The sequence below is a fragment of the Lithobates pipiens genome, unplaced genomic scaffold (genome assembly GCF_037356315.1).
Source record: "Lithobates pipiens isolate NorthernLeopardFrog02 unplaced genomic scaffold, aLitPip1_a1.2 Scaffold_23, whole genome shotgun sequence".
Classification (NCBI taxonomy): domain Eukaryota; kingdom Metazoa; phylum Chordata; class Amphibia; order Anura; family Ranidae; genus Lithobates; species Lithobates pipiens.
In genome coordinates this window covers 45501490-45511880 of record NW_027507785.1, presented here as the reverse complement: position 1 = coordinate 45511880, position 10391 = coordinate 45501490, and the positions used below count along the sequence as shown (strand labels likewise).

Sequence of the window (10391 nt, the reverse complement as noted above, 5' to 3'; positions counted from 1 at the left end):
CGTTACATGAGCGTCTGCCGCATTTGTCGATTTGTCGCATGTAAGGCAGCCCATTGAAATGAAGAGGCTGTCCTACGCATGAAGCGTGGCAACGTGCAAAAATAAAAAATAAAAAGAAAAAAGTGCATATGCACAGTGCCCAACGTCCCGGAATAATAATTTGGGTGGGGAGACTCCTGGCACAACCGCGGTGACAGTAGACTGGGATATCGGACACTTAGTACAAGGTGTAGCGGAACGCCAATCTATTTTTGGGCCGTCCGTCGGGATTTTGATTCCCGGAGCTGATCCAGAAGATTTCTATTCGGCTCCATTTATTCTGTGTGTGTCTAACACTTCAGGTTGTGTCAGGGGTCAGAGGTCATGTAAAGTCTGACAGCTGCTGCCTGTTAATTACCCGCCCTGGCACACAGTCTCCATCTCCTGACTTGTCTGGATGATGCCGGACATGTGGAGTTATTTAAAGTTGAACTCTAGACAAACAGACAAATTGTCACCGTCTGTCCCCATTCACTTGTATGGGTTTCCAGGGACTGACCCCCTCCCCCCTCACCCCTCCCTGAGACCCCCATCACATTATTAGAATATAAAAGTCAATGGTCTAGGTTGGGCATGTTCAGCCGGACGCTTCTATGGTTATACGCGGTGTTCTAGGTAGGCCCATGCCCGCTATGCCCATGCGGGAGCGCCATCCTGCGACTAAGGAAATTTCTCTGCTTGGGAATTTAGTGCCGTGCTCCCATCACAGCGCCATGGAGTGAAATCGCATATAATATATGTCACATCCCACGTTCTGGGAGTGGCAGGAATGCAGCAAACCAACGAGAGACTTTCAGAGCCTGTAGGGGGGGCAGTTTTTCACTTCTCTAACAGGCTGTTGGACATCCCAATTTCCAAAACCACAGCCATTAATATAAAGTCGCCCCTCCGTTGGCATTCTGATAGAGTAGCCCCCTCTCTCCAATTAATATGGAGACCTACCTCACCCCATGACCAGCAATATGGAGTTGCCCCCCCCCCTATAGCCATTAATATGGAGACCTACCCCACTCCATGACCATTAATATAGAGTTGCCCCCATGGCCATTAATACGGAGACCTACCCCATGTCATGACCATTAATATAGAGACATATGCCACCCTATGAACATTAATATGGAATTGCCACCCATGGCCATTAATAATACGGAGACCTACCCCACCCCATGGCCAATAATATGGTGTCCTTCCCTACTCCATGATCATTACTATGGAGTAGCGCCCCCCCCCCCCCCAACCCCTCATTTACACGAGATCCTTCCCCACCCTATAAACCATTAAAATGGCATTGCCCCCCCATGGCCATTAATATAGGTTTCTTCCCCACCCCCATGACCATTAATATGGTGTGATCCCCCCCATAGCCATTAATATGGAGACCTACCCCACTCCATGACCGTTAATATATGGTTGCCCCCATGGCCATTAATATGGAGACCTACCCCACCCTATGAACATTAATATGGAGACATACCCCACCCTATGACCATTAATATGGAGTTGCCCCCATGGCCATTAATACGGGGACCTACCCCATGGTCAATAACACGGAGTCCTTCCCTACTCCATGACCATTACTATGGAGTAGTGCCCCCCCATAGCCATTTACACAAGGTCCCTCCCCACCCTATGACCCTTAATAGGACATTGCCCCCCATGGCCATTAATATAGGTTCCTTCCCAACCCCATGACAATTAATATGGTTTGGTCCCCCCATGGCCATTTAATATGGAGTCCTACCCTATTAATCAGGAAATGCCGCCCCCCCCCGGCCATTAATACAGAGTCCTATCCCACCCCATGACCCATTAATATGGGGTTGTCTCGCATGGCCATTAACATAGAGTCCTTCCCCACCCAATGACCAATATGGAGCTGCCCCCATGGCCATTAATATGGGGTCCTTCCCCACCACATGACCATCAATATGGAATTGCTACCCATGGCTATTAAAAATTGGAAGTCGCCCACTTCATTACCCAGTATAATGGAGTTGCACCCCTTTGTGTCCAACATCTTCCACTCTTCCAGAAAGACTTTCCACAAGATTTTGGGCTGTCTGTGGAATCTGTTCCCATTGGTGAAGTCGGTAACTGATGATGGATTAGAAGACCTGACTTCCTATCAACGTTCAAATCCATCCAAAAGGTGGTCAGTAGGGCTGCGGCCAGGGCTCTGTACAGGACTTCAACTTCAATTTCAATTTCCTCCACACCAAACTGGTCACACCAGTTTGTGGATCTGGCTTTGTACACAGGGGTCAGTCCTGATGGGTCTTCACCAAAAACTTACCACAAGGTTGGAAGACCACAGCGTCTTTGTATGATGAAGGATTACCAGGATCCTCCCTGGAGACACCTGACCTCCATCATGAACATGAACCCCATCCATTGTGTATACAGCTCAGGGGAAGAGCGGAGTTCTATGTAGACTTTGCATTATGTGTGGTCATCTCTTCCCTCCCCCACTCTCTCACTATTAAATCCCCCAGAAGCCCCCTGGTGTGTCTTTGTTGTCCTCAGGTCTCTTTGTCTCGCACATTCCACATCTTCTCCCCCCTTTATATGTCTGGGCCGTCGCTCCTCCTCCCCCTCCCCGTATGATCATACAGAGAGATCAGCAGGTGGAGACCTTGTGGTTAGCGGCAGAGTCATCACATGATGGGATTGTCCTGAAGGAAGGAAGGGGGGGGGGGGGCACAGTATATAGGAGGGGGGCACAAATGGCCCAAGCAATCCCCACTGCCAATCCACCAGCTTAAGCTGACAGATGAATCAGTTATTTTTCGATAAGCTGGCAGGCTGATAAAAATAAATCAATAAATCCGATTCCCCCATCAGTGTGTGTTCGGGGGCAGCGTACCCCCACAGATGTCAGATTGGGAGGGAGTGTCCGCGTCCGTGCAGCCGCTGCTTCCCAATTGACATGAATGGGGGGGGGGTGCTTGGACACCTGTACATCCCGTGTGGGTAAATACGGCCCTTCATCCTACACCCCTCACCCTAAGCACTCTGTGCCGACTGCCCAGGTCCTCCCCTCATGTTGCCCCCTGAAGTGCTGCTGGCTTCCCTCCTATAACAGGAAGTGCCTAAACTGAGACAACAGGGTGACAGGGACAGAGTGTTGTCACCCTATAACAGGAAGTGCGGGAACAAGGATGACAAGGTGACAACACAGGAACGCAATTGCGAGATGGGGACAAAGACAATAGGGGGACACCCTATATCAGGAAGTGGCTGAACAAGGACAACAGCGTGACAACCCAGGAGCACAACTGGGAGAGAGGGACAGAGGGTTGTCAATAGAGCTGCACGATTAATCATCATTGCAATTTTTTTCCCCCATTACGATCTTGACAAAGTATTTAAACATTGTAACGATTTGTCCTTTAGATCAAAGCAATACACTTTGGTGTGTAAATGAGGGAAGTTTAAAGCGGAGGTCCACCCTAAAGTGGACCTTCCACTCATCGGAACCCTGCCCCCCCTCCGGTGCCACAATCGGCACCTTTCAGGGGGGAGGGGGGGTGCAGTTACCTGGATAATCCAGGTAACTGCACCCACTTCCGGGATAGCTCTCTGCGGAAAGGGGCGTAACTTACGCCCCTTTCCGCAAGTGCCCGCCCCTTCCCGCAAGTGCCCCGCTGCCTGCTGGGAAACACACAGATCCCAGAGGCAGCGGGGAGCGTCCTTATTGCGCAGCGCGATTCGCGCATGCGCAGTAGGGAACCGGGAAATGAAGCCGAAAGGCTCCATTTCCTGATTCCCATACCCAAGATGGCGGCGGCAGGACCCGACAGACGACCTAGCGATCGGCTTCGGGTGCCGACATCGCGGGCGCGCTGGACAGGTAAGTGTCACTATTTTAAAAGTCAGCAGCTGCAGTATTTGTAGCTGCTGGGCTTTAAAAAAAAAAAAAAAAACGCGGAGTCCCGGTGGACTCCCGCTTTAAACACTAAACCCTTTTCTGACATTTGTTGGTTTCAAGTTAAAATCAGAAAATTACTTAGACCCCCCCCCCCCCCCAATAAAAAAAAAATAATAATAATAATAATAATAATAATAATAATAATCTTACAAATTTTTAACACACACATATATATACATATACACACACACACACACATACAAAAAATAATAATAATAAAATAAATATAAATATAAAAATATATTATATATATATATATATATATATATATATATATATATATATATATATATATATATATATATATATATATATATATATATATATATATATATATATATATATATATATACATACATATATATATATACATACATATATATATATACACATATACACACACATATACACATATACACACACACACACACACACAATTTTATTTTTTTAGTAGAGACCCCAGAGAATAAAATGGTGGTTGTTGCAATATTCTATGTCTTACTGTATTTGCGCAGCAGTCGTTCAAATGCAATTTTTGGTGAAAAAAAATAAAAATATGACACTTTAAATGAAAAAAAAAAAATAAATAAAAAAAAAAAACTAACCAGTAAAGTTAGCCCAATTATTATTATTTTTTGTATAAATGTGAAAGATTTCACACCACAAGAATTGTGATCTTTTTATTCTAAGCACAAAAATCGTGATTCTCATTTTGGCCAGAATCGTGCAGCTCTAGTTGTCACCCTATAAGAAGACGAGCCTGAATAAAGACAAGCGGGTGACAACATAGGAGCGCAACTGGGGGAGAGGGACAAAGCGTTGTCACCCTATAACAGGAAGTGCCAACGTGGGATTGTATACAGGGATTATATGAATGAGAGCTGCATGTTTAAAATAAAGTTACTTTTAGATCAGTTTTATATTTACTTTAAGTTTGTTATTGGAGGAGTGTTTTTTTTTTGTTTTGGTGGCATCAAATACAAGAATTTTATGGCACCCAAAAATATAATGAAAGTAGAAAGTTTTTCTGAAACAAAACCAATCTTCTTCTGCATTGTCGTGTCTCGCTGTCCTCTCAGTCGTCCTCCAAGCTTTTGGTTGCCCGCTCTGTAACCCGCTGCCCTAGTGTCTCTCTGCACCCACATCCTGTGCCCCCCTGCTCCACGATTGGCCCATATCTCCCCCCTGGGGTCACAGCGTAGTAGAGCCCCCCCTCTCCAGCGGATGATTGCAGCTTACAGTAACATGTGGTTTGTGTGTGCTGGATGTGTGACTGCGGTGTGTCTGGAAGTGATTCTGCGGTCTCTGTGTGTCATTGAAGACATACAATTATCTCCTGGGCTGACACATAACCTTCTCTAGATGGTCAGCTCTTCGGACCTCCCGCTGGAGTGGAAGATAAGAGTGAATGCGGTCAGTGATGAGACAGAACAGCTTAAAAACGAAAAGCCCATTAAAAGAATAACTAAAACCAGCTTTTGCTGCAATATTTACCTTCAATCCAGAGATAGCCCTGGATTGTTTTTTTCCTTCAAATGTCCTCAGCCTCATGGCCAGCATGAATCAAAGCACTTCCCCTGAGCCCAGGTCATCCTGGACCCACCCCCAGTCCATGATTGGACAGAATGCATATGCTGCAAAGAGATATGATCATCTCTCTGTCACTCTGCTTCTATCGGTATCAGAGGCGGCTGGTGCGCCATTCTGGGGGGGTGGGGGGTGGGGGCCTCACTCGTCCATCCGGCCCCATGCGTCCGTTAGGGGCCGGACGCATGGATTAGGGGCCGGCGCCCCTACTTCCTGCATATAGATTAGGGGACGGACTCATTGATTAGGGGCCGGACGCATGGATTACGGGGGTGGCGCCCCTGCATCCTGCATGTAGATTAGAGGCTGGATGCATGGATTAGGGGGCCGTGCCTCTGTGCCCTGCATGTAGATTAGGGGCGCGGCTCCCCTGCATGTAGATTAGGGGCCGGACGCATGGATTAGGGGGTCGGTGCCCCTGCATGTATATTAAGGGCCTGACGCATGGTTAAGGGGGCCATGCCCCTGTGCCCTGCATGTAGATTAGGGGCCTGATGCATGGATTAGCGGGTGGCACCCCTGCATGTAGATTAGGGGTCGGATGCATGGATTAGGGGGGCGGCTCCCCTGCATGTAGATTAGGGTCCGGACACATGGATTAGAGGGGTGGCTCCCCTGCATGTAGATTAGGGGCCGGTTCGCATGGATTAGGGGGCGGCTCCCCTGCATGTAGATTAGGGGTTGGACGCATGGATTAGGGGAGCGGCACCCCTGCATGTAGATTAGGGGCCAGATGCATGGATTAGGGGCCGGACGCATGGATTAGGGGGGTGGCACCCCTGCACGTAGATTAGGGGCCGGACGCATGGATTAGGGGGGGCGGATCCCCTGCATGTAGATTAGGGGCTGGTCGCATGGATTAGGGGGAGCGGTGCCCCTGCATGTAGATTAGGGGCCGGACGCATGGATTAGGGGGGTGGCACCCCTGCACCCTGCATGTAGATTAGGGGCCGGATGCATGGATTAGGGGGCCGTGCCCATGTGCCCTGCATGTAGATTAGGAGCCGGACGCATGGATTAGGGGGGCGGCTCCCCTGCATGTAAATTAGGGGCCAGACGCATGGATTAGGGGGGCGGCTCCCCTGCATGTAAATTAGGGGCCAGACGCATGGATTAGGGGGGCGGCTCCCCTGCATGTAGATTAGAGGCCAGATGCATGGATTAGGGGGGCGGCTCCCCTGCATGTAGATTAGGGGCCAGACGCATGGATTAGGGGGGCGGCTCCCCTGCATGTAGATTAGGGGCCAGACGCATGGATTAGGGGGGCGGCTCCCCTGCATGTAGATTAGAGGCCAGACACATGGATTAGGGGGGGCGGCTCCCCTGCATGTAGATTATGGCCCGGACGCATGGATTAGGGGGGGCGGCTCCCCTGCATGTAGATTATGGCCCGGACGCATGGAGTAGTGGGACGGCTCCCCTGCATGTAGATTAGGGGCTGGACGCATGGATTAGGGGGCGGCTCCCCTGCATGTAGATTAGGGGCCAGACGCATGGATTAGGGGGGCGGCTCCCCTGCATGTAGATTAGGGGCCAGACGCATGGATTAGGGGGGCGGCTCCCCTGCATGTAGATTAGGTGCCAGACGCATGGATTAGGGGGGCGGCTCCCCTGCATGTAGATTAGGGGCCAGACGCATGGATTAGGGGGGGCGGCTCCCCTGCATGTAGATTAGGGGCCAGACGCATGGATTAGGGGCCGGGCACATGGATTAGGGGGCGGCTCCCCTGCATGTAGATTAGGGGCCAGACGCATGGATTAGGGGGGTGGCTCCCCTGCATGTAGATTAGGGGTCGGGAGCATGGATTAGGGGGGTGGCTCCCCTGCATGTAGATTAGGGGCTGGACGCATGGATTAGGGGGGTGGGTCCCCTGCATGTAGATTAGGGGCCAGACGCATGGATTAGGGGGGCGGCTCCCCTGCATGTAGATTAGGGGCCAGACGCATGGATTAGGGGCCAGGCACATGGATTAGGGGGGCGGCTCCCCTGCATGTAGATTAGGGGAGCGGCGCCCCTGGTCCCTGCATGTAGATTAGGGGCCGGACGCATAGATTAGGGGTTAGCACCCCTGTGCCCTGCATGTAGATTAGGGGCCGGACGCATGGATTAGGGGGGGAGGCTCCCTGTATGGATGGGCCATCTCTGATCAGCCTGCATGCACTGATGGGCGCCTTGTGCCACTTCTCTTTCCCCCTCTACAGGGACATCAAGAGGCCGATACCGGTAGTAGTAACATGCACAGGTGTACCAGTATAAAAAGAAGACAAATAGCAAGCAGGGCCTGGCAGGGGTAGTAGTCATATATACAGGAGCAGTAGTGGTATTCCGCTGTATTGATTGTCTGGTGGGGGTAGAATTATATAGAGTAGTAGGCATAGTTGTCTGGTGGGGGTAGTAGTAGTATATATAGAGTAGTAGGGATAGTTGTCTGGTGGGGGTAGTAGTAGGGATAGTTGTCTGGTGGGGGTGGTAGTAGTAGTAGTAGTATAGAGAGTAGTATGGATAGTTGTCTAGTGGGGGTAGTAGCAGCATATAGAGTAGTAGGGATAGTTGTCTGATGGGGGTAGTAGCAATATATATTGTAGTAGGGATAGTTGTCTGGTGGGGGTAGTAGTAGTATACAGAGTAGTAGGGATAGTTGTCTGGTGGGGGGGGGGGGGGTAGAAGTATATAGAGTAGTAGGGATAGTTGTCTGGTGGGGGTAGTAGTATATAGAGTAGTAGGGATAGTTGTCTGGTGGCGGTTGTAGTACATAGAGTAGTAGGGATAGTTGTCTGGTGGGGTAGTAGTAGTATATAGAGTAGTAGGGATAGTTGTCTAGTGGGGTAGTAGTAGTATATAGAGTAGTAGGGATAGTTGTCTGGTGGGGTAGTAGTAGTAGTATGTAGAGTAGTAGGGATAGTTGTCTGGTGGGGTAGTAGTAGTATGTAGAGTAGTAGGGATAGTAGTCTGGTGGGGGTAGTAGTATAGAGGAGAATAGATAGTATCATTGTGTAGGATGGGGGTAGTAGTAGTATAGAGGAGAATAGATAATATCATTGTGTAGGATGGGGGTAGTAGTAATCTATAGAGTAATAGGGGTAGTATCATTGTGTAGGATGGGGGTAGTAGTAATATATAGTAGTAGGGATAGTATCATTGTGTAGGATGGGGGTAGTAGTAATATATAGAGTAGTAGGGATAGTATCATTGTGTAGGATGGGGGTAGTAGTAATGTAGGGATAGTATCATTGTGTAGGATGGGGGTAGTAGTAATATATAGAGTAGTAGGGATAGTATCATTGTGTAGGATGGGGGTAGTAGTAATATATAGAGTAGTAGGGATAGTATCATTGTGTAGGATGGGGGTAGTAGTAATATATAGTAGTAGGGATAGTATCATTGTGTAGGATGGGGGGGGGGAGTAGTAGGGATAGTATCATTGTGTAGGATGGGGGTAGTAGTACATACAGTAATAGGGGTTTTACTCCCCGCAGTGCCTGGTGGGGGTCGTAGTACTCACCCCTCAGTAGCCCGCACTCATGGTGCCCGGTGGGAGTGGTAGTAGATGATGGAGTAGTAGTAGTACTCACCCCTGTGTCCCCGGTGGGGGTGGTAGTCCTCTCCCTCACTCCCCCGGATACATTGTATCGCCTCTCCGGCCTTTCATTCACATAAAGAGTTCGCTCCGGACTGTACCATCTCCGCCCGGCAGTACAGGGGGGGCCGCCCTCTCTCCCTCCTCCCCCCTCCTGTCCAGGACCCAGCACACCCCTCTCTATGGGAGAGCCCACTATGGGGGCGGAGTCTGTAGGTTAAAGGGACACACCGTGCCGGGAGCGGGCAGCGCTGACAATGTGTCCCGGTACTGGAGGGGGGTGGGGGAGTTTCAGTCACAGTACATGACATATAAGTATAGATATCATTTCATATTCACAGGGAAGTACCGGATCATATTGTGTATTATTTCCTAGTGATGGTAATGTTTTATTCAAACAAAACAAGAACTAGGAAGTCGGAGGTGATGGCTGGGAATATTGGTACCAAAAACCGCCAATATTCTGGGTCGGTGGACTGGATAGGTGGAGGTGGTGATGGTTGGGGTTGGAGTAGTTGGGTATAACAGGTCAATGATTGGAGTAGTTGGGACAGGATAGGTGGTTTTGGGGATGATTGGGGTAGTTGGGGACAGGATAGGTGGTGGTAGAGATGATTTGGGTCGTGGACAGAATGGGTGGTGGTGCGGATGGTTGGGGTCGGAGGAGGTGGGGATGGTTGGGGTCAATGGACAGAATAGGTGGTGGTGGGGATGGCCCGGGTCTGTGAACAGGATAGGTGATGGTTGGGGTTGGTGGACAGGATAGGTGGAGGTGGGGATGACCAGGGTCAGTGAACAGTATAGGTGGTGGTGGGGATGGTTGAGGTCGGTGGACAGGATATGTGGAGATGGGGATGGTTGGGGTCGGTGGACAGGACAGGCCATAGTGGGAATAGTCTAGGTTGATGGACAGGATAGGTGGAGATGGTTGGGATCGGTAGACAGGATAGGTGGTGAGGATAGTTGGGATCGGTGGACAAGATAGGTGGTGGTGGGGATAGTTGGGTTTGGTGGGCAGGATAGGCAGTAGTGGTGATAGCCTGGGTTGATGGACAGGATAGGTAGTAGTGGGTATGATCGGGGTCAGTGGACAGGATAGCCAGTGGTGGGGATAGTTGGGGTCAGTAGACAGGATAGGTGGTGGTGGGGATAGTTGGGGGTGGCGGTGAAAATAGTGGGGGTTAAGTGGTGGAGATAGTTGGGGGTAATTGAAGAGATAGGGTCAGTAGTGGGCATAGGAGACATTTGAGGGTGGAGGG

At 49.9% G+C, this 10391-nt stretch overlaps 1 protein-coding gene across 1 annotated transcript in view; it reads right to left on the bottom strand.

Annotated features, from left to right (window-relative positions):
* The window catches only part of LOC143927439 (hyaluronidase-2-like), a 20744-nt gene extending 11513 nt beyond the window's left edge, over positions 1-9231 (bottom strand). Inside the window, 1 exon segment of the mRNA XM_077451516.1 lies at positions 9058-9231. The gene's annotated coding sequence lies outside the window, so the exon portion shown is untranslated.
* Between the last annotated feature and the right edge of the window lie 1160 nt (positions 9232-10391).